The sequence below is a fragment of the Strigops habroptila genome, chromosome 7 (assembly GCF_004027225.2).
Source record: "Strigops habroptila isolate Jane chromosome 7, bStrHab1.2.pri, whole genome shotgun sequence".
NCBI lineage: Eukaryota > Metazoa > Chordata > Aves > Psittaciformes > Psittacidae > Strigops > Strigops habroptila.
Genome location: NC_044283.2, coordinates 41,985,415 through 41,999,280, shown reverse-complemented (window position 1 = coordinate 41,999,280; position 13,866 = coordinate 41,985,415).

Below are 13,866 nucleotides of genomic sequence, written 5' to 3'. Positions count from 1 at the left end.
CATACGTCATGCTTCTGCTCAGAGTAAGCCTTCATTACCTAAGGAAGTGATAGCGGAAAGAAAAAGAAAATTGAAAGACAGCAGGATTTTTTCTTTTCCTTTACTAAAAAGCAAAAGCTTACTGCACTTCATTATAGCTGACCCACTTGCTTTAGAGTGCTGCAACAGCTTTCAAACAAACACATGCATGTGTGTGTGTGCACACAAACACACACAGACACACACACAGACACACACACGTGTGCTTTCTGCATCTCCCTCCCTTCTCTCCTTTTTGACCAGACCAGTACTTTTCCTTCCAAATTTAAATCACATGCCTCTTCCCTAAGGAAATTGTATTACTTTTCACAGCACAAATGCAAAGGGTATATGTATATACTACTCCCCTTCTTCCTCCTTCCCCCACTCCTCTTCCCCAGTATTCTAACTTAACAACTCGTCTCCACCCTCAGGATTCAGTAAATGTACAAAGCCTTTGCCCTGAGTTTTAAGCTGTAAAATCTCTCCCCAGGTCTAGCTGATGATTATTTCCTTTTCAACACTAATATTTCTACCCCAATAGGCTTCTCTACATAGCCTTTCCAAGCTAAGAAATACAGTTATTATTTTTATAAATGAGTGGATGGGAAGGCTCATTGTGCATTTTCTGCCTTGAGATACTTCCCTTCCAGTTAGTCTCTAAAAGTGAAAGCAGTTCTTTTATTTTGAAGTATCATCGCATTATTTTTATCACAATGTTGCAATTCTGAGACCTTTTCTGCCTAAGCCATCATCTGCTAAGGAGTTATTACATACCAGTGAGTAATATCTTTGCTTCTATCATTAAGGTATTTCCCTGAAGTCTAGTTCCCAGTAACCCATTGTTCTTTGTTTTCGCTAGTGATATACTTTAATAGTTTCTTCCTGGGCACTGACTATTGTATTTTGCAGATTATTATCACCTAAAAACCTACAGTACGTCATTTTATAGAATACAAATGGTACAGAATACAGAATATTGGAACAATAGATTTTAAAATGGCTTTTAAAAAGTTTTAAGTAGTGTAATTTAAAAATATTTATGGCTAATTTTTGTAGATGAACTTGGGAAAAAATTAACTAAATCCACAGCCAGAATACAGTGATGCAGTTCTACAGAAGTTACAGCATTTTCCTGGGTGAAGCCAATAATAGTGCTCCTACTCTTTACGCTGATCAAAACACAGCAAATTATAATTTGGTAATAGAGAATTAAATCAAGACAGCTACTGAACTTCTTCAGTCCTGTGCCATCTAAACCTGCCATCTTCTCCTTTTTAAGATGATCAATGGTAGGAAAATGTGTATTTTCTTTTTATTTATAGACTGGTCATCAACATTATATTTTGACATCTCCAAAATGCCAGTCTTTCCTCTTAAATGTTAAATAAAAATAAAATAACTTTTCAATATCTTCTACGTTCCTTCAATAGCCAGTGCAATTTGGTTCTAGTACCAGTAAGGAATAGATAAGAAGCAGACAGTAGCAGTAGCAAGTGAAATCAGGCAAAAGGCAATTCCCAAAAAAGTAGCTCCTGTGAGTGGGAGAAGAAAGAACTGAACCAACGATTAAACATTTTCCCAGTCTGGAAGATTAAAAAAGATAAATAAATATTCCAAACACAAGGATCCCTTCACCTCATGCTAGCTGAGTAGACCTCATCCGGTTTGAGCTGCAGTACACATTCCTATGGGCTTCATACACCACAGTGAGTGAGTGGCAGTGTGATGTTGTCTCCATTATGTATGCCAGTATGTCTCGGGAAGATGACTCTCACCACAACATCCAATGATACTTTATCATTCTTATATGTATACAGGTATATGTACAGAAACAGATAGATAAATACACTTCCCAGAAAAGAAAGCACATTAAAATGGATTTTCAAAAAGCACGTTTAAGCAAGTCCTTAGGCCAGCTAAACTACTCTGGGTCAATTCCTTCTGTAACTAAAAATCTAAATAAATGTGCAGGTAAGAGTTTTGTTTTGATAGCATTCGCTAAATGTAATCAGGAAAGGTCAGCTACAGAGCCATCTATCTATTGGAGTTAGAAGAATGAAGGATTGTAATGGTACAGTGATCCCTCTCTATAAATAATAATAGTAATAAAATAATAAAATAGATGGTCTTTGTCCCTCCTCTTTCAGCAGAGAAGAAACACATGCCCATTAAATGCTGGTGTGGCCAGGTCACTCCTGAGCCAGCCAGGCCAGTGGGGCTGAGGATGCCAGGAGCTCAGTGTGGGCTGATACTGGAATATATTTATTCAGGTTGTGGGAAAGATATTGGAGCATCTGTGTTCCGCATAGTGGCAGTGGTGGCTGAGACAGATGTGTATGGCTCCCATAGGTCTAGTGAGCTGTAATCACAGTAGGCAGTGCAGAGTCACTGCCTGGGCTTGGGCAGCCAGGGGCACCACATCCCAGGCAGATGCCTGGTGGGGTGAGGGAGAGTCAGCCCTGGGCAGGGCTGTGGGCACCAGAGAACGGGCAGCGACACAGCAGAAGACAAAAACCACATTGCTGCTCTATTTGCTGGTGGTTGCAGCCTTTCCAGGAGCACAGCCCTGTTCCTAGAGTCTGGAATTTCTTGTGACAAAATATTTCCTTCTCAGCAGTATGAACACCTGAAGAAAGCGAAAAGAAATAAATCCACATTTGAAGTGTGCGAGGAGCAGAGTCAGGCAGAAAAATGTTTGATCCCAATCATGCTGAGATAGGCTCCAGCTCTCCTGTTGAGAGGTATAGGCCAGGTGGCATGGAAAACTTCATTACTTAAAGATTATTAACAGAATAAAAAACATTTGTGAAATCTGTAGGGGTCTGCCAGCTTTCATTGCGCTTTTGAGAAAAAAATCAATAGTTTCCTCACAGTAGTCCCAATATCTGTCTGCAGCATACAAGATAAACAGTATTAAACGTCATAGACTCCAGAAAGATGTCCTTCATAAATACCACTGAGTCCAGGAATTTAACCTTTGATTTTGATGAAAGCCAAATTATGCCTATACTATTTACAGTGAAAAGTCTTAGCCAGAAAATATATTAATTCAGTCTGGAACTGTCTTAGGGCAATGACAGGACTCTGATCCTAGACAAGTCTCTTTTTTCCCCTACATGATTGGAATGATGGTATAAAATCATGATCCCTGTGGAGTATCTTTATAAAGACAGTTAGGTAAATTTCTGAACCATTTTTGACCACTGTATATGGTTTATAACCTTTGAGGTCAGGTTCCTTCTTCTTCCATTTCAAGTCAATTTATATACTGTTGAATCCAAACCTCTCCTTTTTTCCAGGGCCTTTTACATGCAGTATGTCATGAAGACTTCTGATGTTACTTGGTTTTGATCCAACAGTATATATTTTAATTGTAGGTATATTTAATTGGTTAAAAGTTGCCTTTCCACTGAAGGTAAGTAGAGCCGTTGTTATTGTTCATATTCAGTTGAAGTGACTTTTGACAGGAAAAGAAATAAAAGACAGAAAGAGAAATAAAAGCATACCGACCCTAACACCAGCTAGCCACATTGTGCCAGTGACTAAGGAATGCATCAGAGACAGACTGTTTCCAAGCATCTGCCAGGGACAAGAGTTTGTGACAGTACCATTGTACAGTACCATTGAACGTTTCTAATCCAGCATGTGACCAGGAAGACTATTGCAGATTTTTCAATCTGAGGAAGTAACAGCTAATAAACAAGTATGGATACATGTGCTTTTACCCTCTCAAAATGTTTCTTTAAAGCAAAAGCATTTTCTTTCCTACCATTTTGATAAGGATAGATTTGCCTGTGATCACTCATAATGCATCATTCTGTGCCATTAAGACAATCTGTGTCATCATACTAGGGTATGGTGCTATCCACACACCAATGAGTCTTACCACTGCACCTATTTTTAAATCCCTGCAAGCTCAGAGATACTAGTGACATCTGCTCTACTCCAAAGGTTACCATGATCCCCTTGCCTCCTTATTAAATTTTATTTCATTATATATAGTAAAAAAAAAAAAAACCTAATACAGCATGTCCTTGGTAAAAATAGTCTTACTGGTTTCGGACACAGACTGTCAAAATCCCGATTTCCTTGGAAATGATATAACTGGAGACAGGAAGGTGTGGTCACAGTGTTTTTCAAAAGGGAAACAGCTAGAGTTGTTGTTCTACAGTGTAACTATACAAGTCAGACCTTTATTAATCTTGTTTGCTTTTGAAGACAAGATATTCCAAAGTATTTGAAAGTTATGAAATTACTTCATTATGCACTAATATCAGGAAATACTTTAAAAGAAAACATTGCCATAATCCAAATTCAGTTCTTTTGAACAAATATGAGCGCTTCATTTTGCCCTTGTAGTCACATTAAGATGATCCTTTTAATAATAAGGCTTAGAAATAGTCCTCTGGGAAATTATCAGAATAGTGATTTGACATTCAAGATTAAAGTAGGTTGGCCCTGTTCTTACATTCAGTTAAACAAATGTTTGCTTTGTCTTAGCAGAAGGCTCATGTCTGTATTACTTGGATGCCACATTAATTGGACATTTTTGAGCATCTGAAACATTTATTACTGTCCCTGTGAACAAAATAATGTACAAAAGGACTTTAAAGGCATTTCTGGTGCAAAATTTTGCCAGAGGAGTAACTTGGTGTTAAGCAAACAGTTGTTCATGTCTTCAGACTCAGTAGGAACCACGAGGATACAAAACCCATTTAATGACAGACCACAAGATCATTAATTAGAATTTTAACTATAAATCTGCATCTTTTTTTAATGAAGAGAAAAATAGCTAAGCAAGGAGATAAATAAAACTATCCCTACTACGATTAAACTTACCGCCTCTTTGTACCTTACATTCAGATTTACTTATGTTGAACAAAATGATAGTCTTACTCTGTTTTAACTCCTAGTAATTCCCTTGGCTTTATGAGGCTCACCACCAAATTAGGGTTCAGTTAGTATTCATAAGGATGTTGACCTCTTGGCCTAAGGATTAATATGCTGGGCGAGAGGTCAGAATACAATCTAAACCTTTACTTTCTGCTGGTTTTGTGTTCTTGTACTCTTAGCCCAACTGGGAAATGTGCAAGCTGTTTACTGTAGGAAAATTAAACTCATTTTTATGTAACTACTGGGACACAGTACAGGCAAAACAATTATGTATTTTTTAAGACTCCATGAGTTCCAACACACATCTCATAAAGGTAATTGCTTGAAGCCTTGATGATACATTTTCTCAATTAATATCCTAGAGCATGAGAGCGTAGAGTCATCTGATTCTCACTGCAAATCATGATGGGTGAAATTCAGAACCTCGTTCCTACTGTAGAACCAAATTGGAAAATGCTCTACTTGAGATTGCTCCTTCAGATCACTTGGGGAGTGAAGCTCATGCAGGGTGCAGTGAATCTCTTACTGGCTTTGTGTGAGTCCATTCTTCAGAAAAGCAGCTCCAAGGCCATTTATGTCAGGCAAATTACATTTAGTTCCCAGGAGCTCTCAGGGGCATGTAATACCAGTCTCCCCTTTGCACGTCATCACACCTGCAGTCAGCAGGGGCTCTCAAGTGCTGTTCCTTTCACAGAAGAGAGGAGCTGGCTGAAAAAGGCAGTGAATGAGACTGCAAACTCTATGGTACTTGTTTTCCCTCTTGATCTGAAACAGTATAAAATTGGAGACCTTCCAGAAAGTTGTGGAAGACACCTGTGTGAGACTTTTTGGAGAGAGAATAAGGAATCATTTCCCAGAAGTGAAGTGGAATGAAGAAATCTGTTAGTGGAGATGGGCTGATTAATTTAATAAACCCAGGATTCTAGGACCTTACTAATAGCATGGCAAAAAAATAAAAAAACAACCCATAGGTAGTTTGATTCGAAGTTTTGTTTATTTTCTTTAAGATGAATTTATTTTAACTCATTGGATGTAGACTCTGTTATGTGTTCTGACCCAAGCTACTTCATATTGCAAGACAGCTCCAGCACCAACCTACCCGTTGCTGTTAAGGTATTCCCTCCATTTTTATTGTTCCATTACATCCTACAATAGGCCTCACCCTAATGAAAGATTTTGTTGAATTACGAGCATGACAATGATTGAAGAGAGTAACAATAAAAAAAAGGAGCACATCTGTTCAAATGAGAGGTTGACTAGATCAAGGTATTCCTGCAAAGCTGTGGGAACACTGCAGCATATTTCACTGACACTTGTTCAAATATGTGAACAGTAAAGGTTTCTTTTCCACAATTTGGCAGTTGGTATTGGCAGGTGTTTTTGCTGACATAGAACTTCTGACTTCCCTTTAATTATGAATATCTATAAAAGACATGCCTATACTAAGAATTTTATGACCAAAAAAAACCAAACCCCAAACCAGGCTAGAAAAAGTGTTCATTTAAAGAACACCATAAATTAATAATAGTTTATTTCCTTTGCTTATAGTACTGACTGCATGCACTGTAATAAACTGATTTTTACTTTCCATGCATGAATTTCATGGGATAATGCTTACAGTACACTATAAGCAGAACTAAACCTGTAATATAACAATGACAAACAAGAACTAAAAATCAGAATTCATTTACACATTGTTAGTAACACAAATAACCCTGCTTTCTTTTGTTTGAAGCAGAAATGAAGACAGCATCTGTTACGCTACTTATGCAACAGCATTCACAGAAAGCTCTTACTGCATTTGTTTTTCAGAAATCAGAGATGTAGTAAGAGGTGGTACAACCAGGCTGATTCTGGTGTTTGTATCGCAATATAAATTTATCCTTCATGATATATAAGGTTATTTGAAGGACAACAGAAAGTCATAAACAATATAAAAAAAAAAAAAAAAAACCTTCTGTTTCCTGTCTGAAACATTAATTTCTATTCCCCTACTAGTGAAAAAATAATATTAAGCACCCAAAATTCAAAGGATTTCATAAGTCTCTGGAATTTCCTTGGCAAAGCCAAGCACAGTAGTGTTAATCTGCACAGTGGTGGTGGTGTTGTTTACAAAGTTGTTTTCTATAATACCATTTAAACGATTTGTAACAACATTTAACAGCAGCCTTATAGAGGAAGAAATGAAGACAACTTGCAACAGCGCCCTTATTTTTCGCTTTTTTTAAAAACATTTAAATAAAATCAGATTTACTTTTTACATTTACGGTACCTGTGGCACACTGGTGAACATAATTTGGTTCGAGTAGCTCTTGCCTGACTTTATCTTCACCTCTGGTCTTCAAGCTCCCAAGCTCAGCAATATCAGAAGACTGCGGGAGCCCTCTCCTGGTGAACACAATTTATCTCCTTCCAGCTGCTGCTTCCCGAACAGAGATTACGATAGACTCTCCAGCCGTAAAAGAGGATAGATAGTGTTTAGAGCTTTTAATATTATTTCCTCCATGGATGTACTCTTCAGTATTTTTTAAAATTTACTAATACTTTTCTTAAGTTAAAAACAATAACAACAACAACGACAACAAAAAAATACCAAAGTAAAACAGAGGCTGTATTTTCCAAATACTTTACAAAGTGAAGCAGAAAGGCAAGGAAAATGCTTCTCAAAACCCTGGTATCTACCAATAAATACAAGCTTCGAAATATTCTCACACCAGTGCAAATTTTGCATGGTTAAAATTTACATTCTTCTGGCACTGGAACATTGCAGTGTTTTAAATAAAGCTGCTTTGGAGATTTTTTCATTTAGTGGCAGGTATTGAGAAAGGTTTTATGCACAAAGACATTCACCAGGCAGGGAATGAATAAGCAGGTGCAATCTGAAAATGCCATGGCATCTAAAGGATGCCCTGGGATCCTCTATGAAGGGCAGCAAAGAGGAAGGCTCTCGGCAGGAGCACGTTTTTTTCCTCTGTAACCAAGAAGAGGCAGGATGTGATGGGTGCACAGGTTATTTTTTCATGCTAACAAAACTTTATCCTTTTCTACACATTCCTGTTCACTGGCTAGTACGTGTATGAGACAGACTGCCTACGTTATTCACAAAGGGGGTGGGAAGAGAGTATATTAAACACAATTTATTTTCCTGTCATTCACCTTTCCCTATCTATAGTTACTATTATATAATTTTGCACTTTACTTAATATACCTACACTTGTAATATAAATTTGGCTTATTCTCCTGCTCTGCTTTTCCCTTTCTCAATAGTAAGCATTTAATTTAGGTTGAAACACTGAATTGAACTTTCATTTGCCTTTGTTGTCCTGCCTACCTTCATATATAAGGTAGTTTGATTTACTGTATTAAATTTAAGGATGCTGTGTCTCTCTATTCCACCAATTCTGAGGACTTGAAAATATTAATTTTAAGTTCAAATCAGACTAATTCAATAAACTACCAAATGTGCTCGAGTCTAGCTTAGTATCTAGATAGCATCTCAGTTCAGAGGCAGAGGAAGTTCAAATAATGTCAATGAGATATGAATAAATACATGCTTGAAGCTAAGTTCCTAGTTTGAGATCTTCATGATATAGAGAGGCAACCAATACCCTTCAATTTCAGTGGAAACCAAGCATTAGGATAGTGATCCCATGTCTTGGGGAGCAGGAGACTCCTCACAGCACAGTTTCCCAAGTGTTTCTCTGGGAAGTGATGCTGGCCCAGGCAGCCTAAAATGAACTCATTCATTTGCATCAAATGAATCTCAGCTTTATCTAGGTCAAGAGCACCACCACTTTGAAGATGGTTCTTTGTAACTCAGAGAGGTTTATGGGTCTGCTTTTCCTGTGCAGTAGCTCAAATTTTGTCAGCTTATCTGAAGGATCTGCATGGAGATAGCAGAGGCTGGCTGTGTAGCAACTGTCAGGGGAAGAACTGTTCAGAAGACAAGGAGTTTAGTAAATGCACTTTGATCTTAATGTTGACATGTGATTAATGAAGGTGGTGTGTGTTGTCGCTTTAGAGACTCAGAAAAGTTACATACAACTGAAACTATTACTCAGTGGATAACTTTTATAATACACAATTTGCAATCAGTTAGAAAAACAAATGTTTCACAATATGAGGTTTTCTGCCTGAAAAGGAAAGGCCTAATTTGCAGCTGGAAGCTGTTTTCCTCAGCAAGAAGGAAAACATGAGCAGAGAATTAACACTGTGAAGAACTTTTCATGAGTTAAGACAAGCGCTCCCAGTTCAGCTTGCACTAGCACGGCTATCTCTTGAAAAGTTCAAAAAAGCTGAAATACAATAAGGCCTCCTTGTTAAAAAGGAAACATTTTTGTATAAATATCTAGCTCCAATCCCATCTCAGATGATATAATACAAGATCTTACTTCCTCTTCTTCTTTTATAGCAGCAAAGCATATCAACAATGCGATTTCCAGTTTCAGTTATACCAGTGAGAATCCAGTACACCAAGAAGATGTAGAGGCCAACTGGGAGAAGTAATATTTGAAGGCAAAGTAGTGCTAGCCAAGTTGATCCGCAGGCTGTAACGGCTGAAATGTGCTGTAAAGATTCAAAGTGACAGCTAGGAAAATACTTCCGTATGAAACAGATTTCAAGACTTTTTTGTTTGTTTCATTCCTCAGTGCCTTTTTTTTGTCATTGTTTTTTTTTTTTGGGGGGGGGGTGGGGTTGGGGTTTTTTTGTTTTACCCTAGTCTTTTGCTTAAATAAAGTAAATAAACATATTTTTGCCTTTGAAGTCAGGCGGATTAAAGGTAAGTTCAAATGACACCAGCAGGCAGAGGGCTCATTTGTTGTCTAGAAATTACTAATTGCAGTGGAATGACATGCAAAGCAAACCACCTCAGAGCATTTGTACTCTGAGTTTGGAAACTGGGACATGTATCCTACAAAGCTGAAAGGATTGGTCTGAGGACTTGTATCACTAGCTGAGTGAACCTGAAAACTTTCTGGCAGCCATTGACCAGCATCATGGCATTAAAAAAGTAACTGACAGACCACTGATAACATTGAATAATTGATTAATTGTCACAGGAGCCCTAAGTATCCTGAATTAACAGACCTAAATTAGGGCAAGTTTTCAGAAGTGGTGAATGCTCTGCAGACACCAGTATAATCATGGGCAAATCAAAACATAGAAAAGGCTCAAAAAGAGGACATGTTTCTTGCTCACTTCCACTCAGGAGGTGGGAAGAAAGCTGCTGGATCCCATCCTGAGAAGGGCTCTGCTGGCTTCTGCTTGCTTCTTGGGGCCATGCTTCCAGCCTCAACTCACACACTTCAGAGGCAGGTAAAGGAGGCTGTGCATGTTAATTTCCACTTTTATCTTGAGGACCTGAAGAAAAGAAACATAGCTGTAGGAGTTTTCTCCCTGCTTCTCTCTGTTCTTATATACATCTAAGCTGAAACACCTGGAAGGACTTCCTGGGTCTGTGCACACCTTCTTGTTGCCTCCCCATTCCAGGCTGGAGCAAGACCCAGGCACACAAGGAGATCCAGAATAACAGGACAACAAGACACAATATATGATTCCTCATATACTTACTGTGCCATTTCTAAGTATAGCCAAGAATGCTAGCTTAAATCTAGTTTACATTATCTAGTAAAAGGCTTATTCTTTTGGGTCGATCAGTGGAAGCACCACCTTATATAGGCAGCAGGTTTAAAAGTCAAACAAACTAACACCAACAAAAAAATCCCACCACACAGACACAGAACTAATGACTGCTGAGGTGTGTAATGTTAAAAGGGATTAGACAAGATGATTATTTAATTTAATCAGTTAAGGTGTGGCAAATAATCTGTGTCATGCAGTCCTTTAAATAAATGGTATGCTTTCATCTATAATTGCATGTGTGATACTGATGATCTGTATCTAAATAGAGAAGAACAGAAGATGATCAAAGAATCAGATGATCTCCAGCTGACAAATACATTACTAGCAAAAAGATAAGTGGGTGAACTTCATAAAAAGGCAGCTTTAATGAAAACGTAATAGAAGCCTCAATTAATGCCCCAAATGATACCTGCAGAAATGGGCTCTCAAATGAACTGAAACTGCAGACTGTAAAAGGACATTATTAACACAATGCATAATTAATCTGTAAATTTGTAGTCAAAGGTATTGGAAAGGTCAGAGTCTTCACAGACTGTATCAATTGACAACAACATAACCAGCACTTTAACAGAAACACCTTTCCACACCTGCTAAGTGATAAAAGATCTTAATCATGAGGCCACAGACTTCTCTGTAAACTAGTTTTAAAAAATAGATGTATGAATAACATATTCTCTGACTACCACTTGTGTGGCTCTGAGCCCCATCAGTCCCTGGTCTATCCATCTGGCCTACAACATTCCATCCCAAAAGTTGAAGTTTCAAGTCAACGTGCCAAAAAAACCCCAACAAAACCAAACCAACCGAACAAAAAAACCCAAAAAACAATAAAAAACCCATCAGTAGTTCTTTCTGATATAATGCTTACAGAAAACTAACAACAAGTGATCAAAACAAAAACTGTAATGATGATAACAAATTATTTCTGCATGCATTTACAGTTCAGTTTCTCTGAACCAATTCACTTAAGATAACGATTATGCAGATACTGCTGTAAACAAACAGATATGCTGCTCATGATACCTAATTAACAAGACCTGCTAGTTTAGCCAGAGATTTAAAATTTAACACGAGAACTAAAATAATTCTAGTTCAAGAGTAAAACAGGGCACAAAGATACATCATGAACAGTTTCTTTGTCTTGTAGAAACTAGTATAACTGGATGACAGTGCAATAACCGGTTAAAAGAAATTTGGTAAAATATTCTCAAATTTATCATCAGAGTAGTTCTGAATTAGATTGAGGTATTGTCTGATAACTTAAAAAAATTAAAGTTTAATGTTCAGTAATGTTTTTCTAGTAAGAACTAATCACTATGATCCAGACTTTCAAGTAGAGACAACATGAATAGCTCCCTTTGGCATTTTTGGAGAAGTTTTAGATCTGCCACTATTGCTAAATATCTTGGATAACTTAAAGCTACATGATAGTGGAGAGGTAAAAAAACACCTTATCAAAGATCCACCTAAACACATATTTGTGAAACTTCACACAACAGCAATTGTGTATGAGTAAAGACAGCCCAATTTTCCCACAAAAATTGCTTCATTACAGAAGAACAATAGCACAAACAAAAAGATAACAGTTTCCCAAAGAGTGAGCCTCATGCAGTAGAGGCATTTTTCTTCATATCAAGACTTTCACTTCCTAATCGACAGACATTTCAGGTCACTTCTTCCAATTATAGTACTCCAGTGAGAAGCATCAAGTAATATTGGAGAGCTTCAGCTTGTCTTCCCATTTTTCTCACTGAAATATATCCACCTGGTTAGCAATACATCATGAACTGAATTGTTCCAACAGAGTATCAAGGACCAAACAGGGGCAAGTTTTAGTGAGCACGGAAATGCCTTTTACTTAAAGAAGTTATTGTAACAGTTATTCCTTGATAATGCAAAGAAGCCTTAAAACTCTCCTGCCTTCTTGCACTCATCAGCATTCTGCAATGCTAACACCGACCCAGCTGCCCAGACTCCTCTTTCCTTCCTTCACCTCCCTGAGCATTAAGGTTTCAAACAGCAATGCTACCTCCCTCTCATGTTCCTAGTTACGCTAGAGCCCATTTTAAAAATTCACTTTATTTTGGAGTTGCAGGCTTCCACTCTATGAATGCTGAAAAGAATTTTTGCAAAATTCTGAAGTAGCTTAAAATCTGTTAGCTATTAATTCAAAAAAATTGCAACCCTAAAGGTAATATGCTGGTCATAGCATTCATTAAAGCTTTTCTTCTAAAGAGAATGTTTTTGCAATGTTCTTAGGCAGTACTTAAATTTTTCTGTTGCAATAGTGGCATTAGCTGTTGATAAGTGGGTTATTATTTGAAGGGTCAGATGAACAGAAAGAACAATTTCATAATGAAAGCAGCAAAATGTCCACCAAGTATAAAACTGCTTTTCAAGACATTAGACTTTATAAAGTAAACCAATTCCTCTTGATTGAAATTGTCGCATTTAGGAATACAATTTCTTTGGAAAGTCTGAAAAGGAGAACATCGTGATCTGTCAAGAATGGTAAAACCAAAACCTTCACAAATATCCCTATTTTTGCACTACAAAATTTAAAAAGAAGGCAAAAGATGCAAACCCAATGAATTGCTAGGCAATTATAATAGCTGTATGACATTGTGTGAAGCATTATGGAAAATACCCCCTAAGAAGATAATTTTATGTTTTCTATTTGGAGTAGAACAGTGCCTTTATGCTGATTTTAATACCAGCAGCAACTCCTAAAATCATACTGATAAGTTGTCTCAGCAAGATTTTGCTTAACAAACAACAAAATCTGACCAACTTTCCCCTCCAAACAGCGCAAAATTCTTCTCTTTTAAGTTAGTTAGACTGCAGTTTTTAAAGGGGATTCCTATTTAAAGTCATAAAAATAAGCTTTTGTCCATCTCCTTCTGACAGTATTCCCTTTTGTACATATACATACTTCTTTCTGTAATATATGCAAAATCTAACAATTACTGTGATGGTGGGACCACAACCATTTCTATTTAGCAAGTGCTAGGTTAGGAGTGGCTGACTGAGAATGAAATTTGGATCAAGTTGAATGCCTGACAACTAAAACTAGTTGTATGAAATCTGTGGTTAAGTGACAGTTCTCTACTGTTGCCCAACATTTCCTGGTAGCAGTGAAACAAATTCAGATACATCTTCTCTGCACTTTTTTTTCACTTAAGGAGCATCTTGAGCACAATGCTAATAAACAATTGCTCTGACTTTTTCCAGTAGTGACCCATGGTGAACTTGCACATCAGCTGATAGATGACATGATAAATGTACCTACACTGAAGTAGCAAGAAAGGT